The sequence below is a fragment of the Lissotriton helveticus genome, chromosome 5_1, assembly GCF_964261635.1.
Source record: "Lissotriton helveticus chromosome 5_1, aLisHel1.1, whole genome shotgun sequence".
In the NCBI taxonomy this organism is placed as follows: Eukaryota; Metazoa; Chordata; class Amphibia; order Caudata; family Salamandridae; genus Lissotriton; species Lissotriton helveticus.
Genome location: NC_136065.1, coordinates 2,102,624,959 through 2,102,636,989, shown reverse-complemented (window position 1 = coordinate 2,102,636,989; position 12,031 = coordinate 2,102,624,959). Strand labels below are relative to the sequence as shown.

At 50.8% G+C, this 12,031-nt stretch overlaps 1 protein-coding gene across 1 annotated transcript in view; it reads right to left on the bottom strand.

Moving 5' to 3' along the window:
* LOC144756358 (uncharacterized) overlaps positions 1 to 11,525 on the bottom strand; it is a 100,650-nt gene extending 89,125 nt beyond the window's left edge. The window contains exon 1 of the mRNA XM_078646119.1: positions 11,336 to 11,525. The gene's annotated coding sequence lies outside the window, so the exon portion shown is untranslated. The remainder of the gene's footprint in view (positions 1 to 11,335) is intronic.
* Positions 11,526 to 12,031: the final 506 nt, after the last annotated feature.

Sequence of the window (12,031 nt, the reverse complement as noted above, 5' to 3'; positions counted from 1 at the left end):
TGATTTACCCTCGAAACGACAAGCCAATGAGGACCTGCTGTTAGGTCCTCCTATCATCTACATGCCCCCTCCATATGCCCCTTCTCAACCCGTGGCGCAGCACGCGCCACCCCCAGGTACAAACGAAGGTACCGCCACAGCGTCGGCCCCAATGGCCTCTGTGCCAGCCGAACCCCTTGTGTTAAAACCCGCATCAACAACGACGTTAGACGACCATGAGACTCGAGGGGCTGGCCCTGCAAGAACAAACAGACTAGACAAAGATGAGCGAGCGGGGATCGACAAAATAGCAAGGACACTGGTAGAAAGGAAGGATGATGAAGAGTACATCACAGATATGTTCAGCTCGTATACAGGGAGTCACAGACGACATTTTACCGTACGACTGTGTTATCATGTCTTGAATGCATACGAGGACCGATATCGAGACAAAGGTCCCGAGAGCCTAAGGACTCTGTACCGGAAGGTCGATATCGGGGATGAGGGCGAGTGTGATGTGTCGGACCTCCTTACGCGTACGCTTGAGGTTTTCCGCCACCTCACTGAACGAAAGCCGGGAGCTAAATCCGCAGCCCCCGTAGTGACCGAACCACCAACCGAGCAATCTAACACCATGATGCCGATACGTGAGGCTGCCCCTTACTGGGTTCCTCCTCGGGGTACAGGGACCCACGATGATGCAAACAACCAAGATGCGAAGGGAAGGGTAGTATACAACTGGGTCTACCAGCCATGGGACCGGCAAGAGATACTGACATTCCGGAAATCTCTACCCGACCTACGTAAAAACCCCACTGCCTTCTATACTGAATTGGGTACAGCCCTGGGTTCAACGATCATGACCCTGGCTGACATCGACTTGTTCTTCGGGTTATGTCTACCAGCTGATGTGTGGAAGCAAATCCGGAAAGTCGACCACCTTGAGCTGTTTGGACATACCTGGTCACAACTCGATGACCTGGACAAACAACGGGGACCAGGACAAAAGCCGTTGAAATCCATTCTAGACCTCCCAGATAAAATCGTAGAGAAATTAAAAACCCTAATCCCAGAAAAGAAAGTGGACTGGTCGATAGTAACAGCCTGTCGCCAAAAACCCCAGGAGGATGTATCGGAATACTTCTCCCGGTTTGAAACGGTGTTCTCCGATTACAGCGGCCAGGACATGACCACTGCAACCGGACACCATCTGTTTGTCCAGAATTATGTTAAGGGCCTATCATCGGAAATCTCCCAGAAACTACAGGCCAGCGAGAGTAGTTGGGCAGCCTCCAAACCTACAGCGATTCTCCAAATGGCCCAATATTATGAGCATCAGAAAAATGAAAACGATAGGGCGACAGAGAAAAAGAAGAAGGACTTAAAAGAGAGGGTGATGATTGCCAAACTGCAAGGGGTGACTATAGGACGAGACCAATACCGGGGAAACTACCAGACAAACGTCCCTAAGACTACATTTCCCCAGGACCGCACTCTGACTTCCTACAGTGGATGCACAGACCTTAGAGAAGACCAGTGCGCTTTCTGCAAAGGGACTGGCCATTGGAAATCCCAGTGCCCAGTTCTTCTGGAAATGATCAGAAACAAAGACCCCAGGGATGTAGCAAACGGACCGAGACCTAAGGGACAACAACGAGGGCCCCCAAATGACGCAACTAATGACAGATCAAACAGACCAAATACGTTCGACCGACCCAGGCAGAACCAATATCAACAATCTGACTATGACGACACTCACACCTTCGCATAGGACAGCCAAGGGCGAGGGAGGGATCCAGTCGAGCTCTATGTTGACCAGCAGGGCCCTTATGTCACTGCTAAGGTCCTGGGTACCAAGTCTCCATTTCTGGTAGACACTGGCGCAACACGTAGTGCGTTATCTAAACGACTGATTCCAAGGGCACCCTTGTCTGGCTCACTCATAACATCGACAGGTTTCGATGGAACGCCCTCCACCAACCCTTTGTCTGCCCCGATTCTCTTTGACGTAGAAAACAACACCACCGACACCACGTTCTTGCTTTCCTCCAATAGCCCTGACGCCATTATGGGACTTGACTTACTGAAACACTTCCGAGCGACGATTAGGTGTTCTCAAGATGGAGTTCGAGTGTTTCTTTACGACAACCCCGTTCTGCTTAGACATTGTTCCCCCCGACACATGTTTTCCATCACCGACGTTGACGCGTCCCTGCTTGACACTCTACCTCCGTATCTGTGGGCCAAAGCGGATTCGGACGTAGGGCGTATGTTAATTGACCCAGTGCACATTACTGTCCGACCAGACGCAACACTCCCAAAACTCCCACAATATCGGATATCGCCAGAGGGCGAGAAGGCATTGGTAATGATTATCCAGTCACTGATAGACGCAGGAGTGGTAGAGGAAGTGGTTAGCAACGTTTGCAACAGCCCTATCTTGCCCATTATCAAGAAGCAGGGAGAGGGAGATGAGAGAGCATACCGTTTCATCATCGACCTCCGAGAGATCAACAAAGTGGTGGTACCCCAGTACCCTGTGGTCTCAGACATCACCACCATCCTGACCTTGATTCCATCCACTGCCACCACCTTTTCCGTCATCGACCTCAAGAACGCATTCTTCTCCATCCCCATCCACCCAGACAGCCGATATCTCTTCGGCTTTACCCTAAAAGCCCGCTCATATAGGTTTTGCCGAGCGCCTCAAGGCTACACGGAAAGCCCTAGCATCTACAGCCAGGCCCTCAAAAGACAACTAGACCAAGTCCAGTTACCCGACGGGGTGGTGTTGGTACAATATGTCGATGACATCCTTTTGGCAGCCGACACCACCCCTCTAGCGGTTACCGCCACCATTCAACTCTTGCACTTCCTTGCGGAAAATGGCCACAAGGTCTCCAAGAAGAAGTTGCAATTCTGCCTACCCCAGGTCACTTACCTAGGCCACCTTTTGTCCAAAGATGGAAGAAAACTCACCCCTGATCGAATCCAAACCATTCTAGATACCCCTGTCCCTAAAACCCAGAAGCAGGTTCGCTCCCTATTAGGCCTCACCTCCTTCTGCCGACAATGGTTACCAAACTTCAGCCTCGTTGTAAAACCACTGCTTTCTCTGCTAAACAAAGACGTCCCTTTCCCACTCCCTTGGACTCCTGAGTGTCAAACTTCCTTCACAGAACTGCGAGATGCTCTTTGCTCAGCCCCTGTCCTGGGTACCCCTGATTACAGAAAGCCCTTCTCCCTTTACACTCACGAAAGGGAGGGGTGCGCTTTATCTGTCCTGACCCAGGCCATCGGCCCTAAGCAACGACCGTGCGCTTACTTCTCTGCCACTCTTGACCCTGTCGCCAGAGCCTTGCCTGCCTGCCTTCGAGCTGTAGCTGCTGCTGCAGTCTCTATCCGACAGAGTGAGGGGATTGTACTCTCGAATTCCCTCACGGTACTGGTACCCCATGCAGTCGACACCCTCCTGAACCAAACCAAGACACAACATCTGACGAGTGCACGACTGACTGGATACGAACTGACCTTGCTTGCCCCCCATATCACCCTGAAAAGATGCACCACACTGAACCCAGCAACTCTGTTACCCTTGCCAGAGAACGATCCCAATGTGCATCCCGTACATGACTGCGTGACTCTTACGGACGAACAGACCAGGAGTAGGGTCGATCTCAGAGACACAGCTTTCCCTGACCCCGACGGGGAGTTGTGGGTGGACGGTTCTTGCATCAAACTCTCCGACGGTACCACTTCCGCCGCCTATGCAGTCACCACGGCTCGAACTGTAGTAGAAACAGCCCGCATCACCCAGCGATCTGCCCAGGCAGCGGAACTGATTGCTTTGACGCGAGCCTGCATCCTGGCAACAGGAACCACAGCGAACATTTACACTGACAGCCAGTATGCCTTCGGGGTGGTTCACCATTTTGGGCTCCTCTGGAGGGAGAGAGGATACTTGACCTCACACGGCACACCCATTTTGCACGGGGATTTAGTCTCCGCCTTAATCGAAGCTGTCCTCCTCCCCAACAAACTTGCCGTTATCAAATGCCAGGCACACAAGAAAGTGACAGACATTATTGGACAGGGAAATGCACTAGCCGACATCACCACCCGAACGACAGCTGAAAATAGAACGACAACACATATGTACGTGACCAGGTCACAAGCAGAAAACTGGACTGACGCCAAGGACACAATTAGAGACATACAAACGGCTAGCACACAACACGAATTGACTGAATGGACACGGGTGGGATTGAAAGACGATGAAGGCTGCTGGCGGACAAAAGACACGAACAGATGGTTGCTACCTGATTCGTACTTGATTCCCATATTAACCATGGCACACTCCCCTGCCCACATAGGATCAGCCCCCATGATCGAACTTGTCTCCAGGGTTTGGCACAATGACAAGATCCCAGATTCCGCCAAACGCCTGGTCCAACAATGCTTAATATGCCTGCAACACAACCCCGGGAAAGGAACTGTAGTACCCCGGGGGGGATTTGGGGTCCCAAACCACCCATTTGAAGTCCTGCAGATGGACTACATCCAGCTAGACAGATGCCAAGGCCTGAAATATGTACTCGTCGTGGTGTGCGCATTTAGCAAGTGGGTGGAAGCATATCCAACCCGTGACAACACCGCTATGGCCACTGCAAAGGTTCTGTTAAAGGAGTTTTTCCCCCGTTATGGCCTCTGTCGTGTTTTATGGAGTGATAATGGCCCCCACTTTGTAGCCAAAGTTATCCAGCTCATCCTAAATGGGCTGGGTATTAAACAGAAATTCCACGCAGTCTTCCACCCTCAATCTGCTGGGCTTGTCGAACGACACAATGCCACACTAAAGCTTAAACTGGCCAAAATAGTGGCTACGACGGGCCTGAAATGGCCAGACGCCCTCCCATTGGCATTGCTATCGATGCGCTCTACCCCCACCCGACATCACTTAACCCCTTATGAAGTTGTCTTCGGTCGACCCATGAGCGTCTGGTCTGCCCCGAAACCAACTTCCATTCATGACGTTCCGGATGTCCTAATGTCTGATTATCTGTACAAATTGACTGAAACTTTGTCTGTCCTTCATCAGCAGGTGCAGCAGGCCATCCCCGATGCTTCCAGGGGTCCGGGTCACGCCATCCAGCCGGGGGACTTCGTGCTGATCCGAAATTTTCAGCGATCAAAGAGTTTGGAACCCCGGTGGACGGGCCCCTGGCAAGTGCTGATCACCACTCGGACCGCACTTCGAGTGGAGGGGAAGAAACACTGGCTGCACGCTCATCACTGCAAAAAGGTCTCTCCAGCCCTGGCCACGACAGACACCGTCAACACCCAAGAAGAGCTCCTGAACCAGGACCGACCATCGTTGAACTGCTACCCTGATACTGAGACACTTGAACTTTCAAAACATCCTGACCCCACTGTGCCATCTCGAGAAGGGTATTTCCTGCGTCGAAAGGAGGGAGCTTCGGCTAAGTAGGCCACGGACTAGGTTAAAGGATCTCAGAACGGTGACCCAAACTACCAAGGGTTACCCGGAGAGAAGCTAAAACTAAGTCTGTGGTCCTGCCCACTACCGAGCACCTTGAAGACGAAGATGATGGAAGCGCCAGATAAGAAGATGATGGAAGCGCCAAATAAGAAGCCGACGGAGACAGCAGGAAATACCCACTACAGAAATCCGAGAATAGACAGACTCCATAGCTCAAAGACAATTGCACTCTTCATCGTAATCCTCCTCTGTTTTCTCCTCATGACTACGCTCTGGATTATGGAAGAACACGCACCTGCTCACGAAACATTCCTAACCACTGCTCAGCCTACCACCATGAAGGAACATTATCTAATTTCGCTCTCTCCTCAACTAAGAGAGAGGCGAAAGGAGTTTTGGAACAACTCTTTCGTGCAGCTACTTCACCAGCACAATCTTGCCACCAATACCACCAACTGCTGGATCTGTGGGTTGCTACCCCATGCCACTGGACATTCAATACCATTCATCCCTTCACCCTTCTCTGTCCACGGCTCCTGCCTTGCCTGGCTGATCCTCCTGCAAGAGAGCTATACGGGCAATGCCACCTCCAGCAGAACTGCAGCACATTCTTCTCATGGGGCCGGGCGAAACAAGACAAAGACACACTTCTGCCCGCTGACCCCCAGCGACTCGAACCAAATGGACATCCCGGCTAAAGAACGAATCGAAATGCAGGTGTTCAACAATCCAACCAGACCCACCTTCTCCTATCTGCGGAAACGAACGGCTGCCACTCTGACTGTGGCCCTGACGGTCATCAACGTCACAGGCCACATGTGTGTAGAAGGACTTGGGACACAACTGGTGGGTCGCAGCGCTTGCCGCTTTACCAGAACTCTGGATTCCACGGATCCACCTTCCTTTGTGTCATCCCCAAACATGTATTTCATCTGCGGCACGAAGGCCTACACCTGGCTCCCCAAAGGCTGGGGGGGCACTTGCTACATCTCCTTCGTCCTTCCTCCAACTTATGTGGCCCCAGCGAATCACCACAGGCAAAAACGAGCCAAAGACGTTGAGCAAGCCGACTCAACAGGGGCGCAGTTCCTCGATGCTATGAAAGGACTCGTCCCCCTCTGGGGCCCGATGGCAAACAGCCGTGCCATCCGACATTTGACTCAGGCAGTCGAGATAACCATGAACATCACAGCGGGCATCTTTGCCAACAACACTGCCGAGCTCCAAGCGGTCCGTTTGGTGGCTCTTCAGAACCGCCTCGTTCTAGATGTGGTTCTGGCGGACCGTGGAGGAGCATGCCGCATTATTGGGTCCAGCTGTTGTACATACATACCGGACAACTCACCCTCAGTGTACAAAGCCATCGAACATCTTCACAGACTCTCTTCGGAAGTTCACCAAGAGCAAGAAGAATGGTCGCTTGGTGGTTGGTTCTGGGACACCGTCAAAAGCTGGGGCTGGAGACTGCTCACCATTATCCTGATTCCCGTAGTTATAATATGTGGCCTATGCTTAGGAATTCAATGTTTGCCACCTATGTGTTCTTTATGTGCGAGTTGTATTTTTCCCAAAACTGTGGACATTGGAAGCGAACATATGAGAGCATTGTATGATACCGAAGTTAGGAATTTGATGAAAATTGACATTGAGTAAAGCAAGGTGGCTAGATATGTTGAAAAGGGGGGACTGTTGAAAGTTGGACTGAGACCGTCAACATTATCGGCGCCCTCTTGCTCTCCTTAACCTTTTTGTGCGCGTAAAACAGCCGCCATTTTGAACACCATGGCTTCCCTGCTCCCGCCGAGAGCCAGCGCGCCTCTCTCCCACTCCTAGCTTCGCCGGCATCCCCCCCGCATACTGACAACCCCCCTGCCTGCACCTGCCGCGAATCATAAAACCCCTCTTCAGCGCTGCTCTGCCCCAGGCCCTCGTCCTGGTCCCAGCGCGACACCTCCCTTCTTCCCATTTATGATCCCCGGCCCTTTGATGCAAACCCCTTTTCCCCGTGTGCCCGTTCGTCTTCCTCGTTCCCAGGCCGACACCCAGCTCTGCCGATACTGTTCCTTGCCCCTCCCCGTACAATAGAAAGTTCCCCCCCAGCAAGGGATCCCCGGGTTGATCAAAGCCCCCCGCCCTATGAGACCCGATCAAACCCCACACACTCCGTGAATCGGCGGAATATCCAGCTGCGCGATGATCATCCCCTGTTGTGACCGGGGCGGGGACTTCCACTGTAACCTTGCGTGGGAACGGGCTGGGAAAGGGGGGGATTCTGAGGATGTCTTTCCGTACATCAAAGTATCGACGAGAATGTGTTACATGCAATAAACAGATAAACATGTGTATAAGAGGCCAGGCCTCAGGGATGCAGTTAGAGCACCTCAGAACGATACCTTCTGTCCGTTTCGTTGTGTTCTCCTCCGGAGAGAATAAAAACCTTGTTTCCTGCCTTCCAGTCTCCAGCGCCTGCCTCTTCAATAGTTTAACTTCTTTGTGGGTTCAAGAGGCGACACCGCCGGGCAATACTTAAGGATCTTATATTCTGGTTGGTAGCGCCCCCCAATTATTTTCTACAAAGAGTGGAGCTTCAGAGTGGAGCTTCAGAGTGCAGAGTGGAGCTTCAGAGTGGAGCTTCAGAGTGGAGCTTCAGAGTGGAGCTTCAGAGTGGAGCTTCAGAGTGCAGAGTGGAGCTTCAGAGTGCAGAGTGGTACTTCAGAGTGCAGAGTGGAGCTTCAGAGTGCAGAGTGGAGCTTCAGAGTGGAGCTTCAGAGTGGAGCTTCAGAGTGGAGCTTCAGAGTGGAGCTTCAGAGTGGAGCTTCAGAGTGGAGCTTCAGAGTGCAGAGTGGAGCTTCAGAGTGCAGAGTGGAGCTTCAGAGTGGAGCTTCAGAGTGCAGAGTGGAGCTTCAGAGTGGAGCTTCAGAGTGCAGAGTGGAGCTTCAGAGTGCAGAGTGGAGCTTCAGAGTGCAGCTTCAGAGTGCAGAGTGGAGCTTCAGAGTGGAGCTTCAGAGTGCAGAGTGGAGCTTCAGAGTGGAGCTTCAGAGTGGAGCTTCAGAGTGGAGCTTCAGAGTGCAGAGTGGAGCTTCAGAGTGGAGCTTCAGAGTGCAGAGTGGAGCTTCAGAGTGGAGCTTCAGAGTGCAGAGTGGAGCTTCAGAGTGCAGAGTGGAGCTTCAGAGTGCAGAGTGGAGCTTCAGAGTGCAGCTTCAGAGTGCAGCTTCAGAGTGCAGCTTCAGAGTGCAGCTTCAGAGTGGAGCTTCAGAGTGGAGCTTCAGAGTGGAGCTTCAGAGTGGAGCTTCAGAGTGGAGCTTCAGAGTGTCAAGAGCAATGCCAATAGCTCTAACTTTAACAAAGGCAAAACCATTGCATTGTAAATGCTTGTTGTAACTTTCAGCCTGTCCCAGTGGTGCGCCTGGAGTCCTGAGCCAGTGACAGCTTTACACACACACTGCCCCCCCGGAATCTCGTGTGGTATTTTTAGAAATGAATGTCCCACTGTGCAGCATCGTGTCCACAGCACAGGTCCACTTAGGCGCCCATGTATAATTCTCCATATTGTTTTCTCTCTGAAGGAAATCGGTTTTCTTATGCAGAAAATTCTTCCGCTGCACCCTCGTGAGCCAATTCAAGTATAAATGCAGAATACGCGTCAGAGAACGCAAAGCAAAGGGCGTGACCTGGATGACGTACTCACACACGCCTCTCAGCTCCCCCACCCTGGGGCCTCGCACCCACCGGCATCCCCTCCTTATCTGCCCCGCTGATGGGTGCCACTGACTCCAGTAACCTGTCCTGCTACATAGCCTGTCACAGGAAGTAAACCAGATGTACTGCGACTGTAGGGAGGGTGTGGGGATGCTTTCCAAAGGTTCATGTCGTGTAGCCACTCCTGAATCCAGCAGTTTCACAGCTGGGAGCAGAGAGCAGCAGACAGAGACACGGTCACAATGAACAGCACTCTTCTACATTTGACATAGTCCCTGCTTAATTTGAGGCGGTGGTTGCAGGTGAGCCCACTGCCTTATCTATGGGGACTGGGACATAGTTTTCCTCATTAGACTTTGACCCCAAGGGAGAGGGAGAGACAAGGAACAAGGAAGAGAAAAACGCAAAATCAGTGGCAAATGAGAAATCCGGAGCCTGCAGGAGTGAGCTGGAGGACATCCAGGGAGGGGCAGGTGCTGGGTCAAAGTGTCACGAGGTGGAATCGTCACTAAACCGGCTTCTTGTTTGATTGACACCCTGACATCCAGTAGCTCCTGCAGAGCAGAGCTTTGGCCCCGGCACGTGTGCGTTTACAAATTAAACACCCGACAGACCTTGTAATCCGTGTATACTAGCCACCAAGGTTCTAAATATGAGGGTGAAAATAGAAGAACGACGTGTAAAAGAGGGTCATACTTAGTTAAACATAGTTTGGGGCACTCCCTCTGGCAGAGCCTCACCCACCAAGCTGCCACACAAGGTGGAGTGACGCGGTTGCTCGTGGACTTGTGCAACTGGAGAGTTCTGCAATGATGGGGGCGTAAATGCTGTCACTTCCGGCACGAGACATCCTTTGTAGATATCAAGTAGCAGCAAACCCAGCCATTTAGGGTGCGAAAAGGCTTGCAAATCGGCCCCTTTGTGTCTGTACAGTCCCAGAGAATTATTTCATTGTTTTAGAAAGGTATCTGCATCCTGCTGAAGATGCTACGAGGAAAGAGTGATGTCACATTAAAGAAAAACCTCTATCAATGAAACACAGAAATGCTAGTAACAAGGAGCATGGATACAAAATAAAGTAAAATGCCTTAAATGCATATGATTGACCGAGCATTTGCATACAACTGACCAAAAAATCTGTCCAAATTTAATGTTGAAGCATAATGTAGCTTATAATTTATAAAAACGATTTCACTTCATTTAAATATTAGTGAAACGTGAACATTCCATATATATGTATCTTAATAGCATAGCATACATTTTGAGCAGTGCTTGCTCCAAGATACTGACAGGCTTGAGGCAATGTAAATAACGGGGTGCTCTGATTGTTCTCCCAAGCTGGAAACACATCTCCTTTGTCTGCCTCGGAAGGATGAATGGCTGGTTGAATCTGCTGGGATTTAACCTGTAACCTGCACGCAGATTCCAGTAGTGCCCACAAAATTCACCGAACCAACTCATCAGCAAATACAGGCGTTTTACATGTATGTTCTCATGTTATTAAGAGACACGTGAAAGAGATACATTCATTTCCTGGGTCGGGGCGGAAAGAACATGCACCCAAAATTGGTGGGACCAGGGGCAGGTATTTCTAAGCGGGTGTAAAGTATTTTCCGGTGGAGAAAAGAAAATGGAAAACGTGCAACTGAACGCGTGCAAGGGCATTTTCACACACAGGTGCACACTGTGCATAATTACCAGGCAGCCCACGACCAGAACTGAGAACTCGAGAAGCTTTTCCAAGAGGGCTCCTAAAAACCCTTGAGTGTGCAAGCTTCAGAACGGAGTCTGGTAACCCTTTGTGAACAAAATCTAGAGCAAATCTACACCCCACTTATACAGATTTTTTTATTTTTACAAATACGGTCATAAAACTTTTATCTCGTTTTAGATTAAACCAACCAGGTTAAAGTGGAGGAGAACAGTAAAACATAGAAGAAAAGCACACGGTGATGCGAAATGTGTCTGTGGTGTCAAAGAGGTAGATTATTGCTCCCTTCAGTGGGACAGAAACACACATGGCCCCTCCCCCTAAACCCCCAATCCCGCTTCCCTTAGGTCCCCAAAGGTACAGATGAGGCTAGAGTTCCCTAAATGGATCTGTAAAACGGCACCCGTGTCCATATTATGTGCAAAGCTTTCATTGTGGGGTCTTACCTTCAGGAGTGAACATGGCAGTCTGCTGTCTGAAAGGATGTCCCTTCTGTTGTACAAGACCCCGAGCCACGAATGGCGATGTCAGGGAGGTGTGGCCCCCGCCTCTGGCCCCGGGGCTGGCCCTGGCGAGCACTCTGCAGTCTGGGATGTCTTATTTTCAGGACTGAGGTGTGCGGGTCACGCCCCGCCGGTAATCGACCAGTGAAGAAATAAAACAGCGACTTCCTTGCGCTTCAAAGAAAGTGTGCTGCCCCGTGGACAGCTGTCTGTTGTGAAATTGTGCAGAGGTAGGATCTAGGGCGAAGCTTGGGGTGTGTGTGTTAGGGGGGGGGGGGAGTGTTTGGGTGTTATACCCCCCTAAAAAATGTATTTTGTGGTAAATAGTTGTGTTCAGGGTATGGTGAGATGTCTGTCGGATTTCACCAGAAATTTTTACCCCCACAGACAAAAAAAAACCTACGCGCGCACACAATGTCCCTGCTTGGAAAGACTTAAAAATGTTGGTTATTTCACGAAAGAATGTGTTTTCTCCCACTTTTTAATGCCAGAATAAAAATTAAAAAAAAAGAATCCGGGGTGACCACACAGAAAAAGAGGATTACCTACAGCAAACTATAAGCCTTTATGGGTGATATCTTGACAGAAGCACAAAGAAACATTTGGGACTGAGTCCATGGTTCTTGGATATGTAGAATT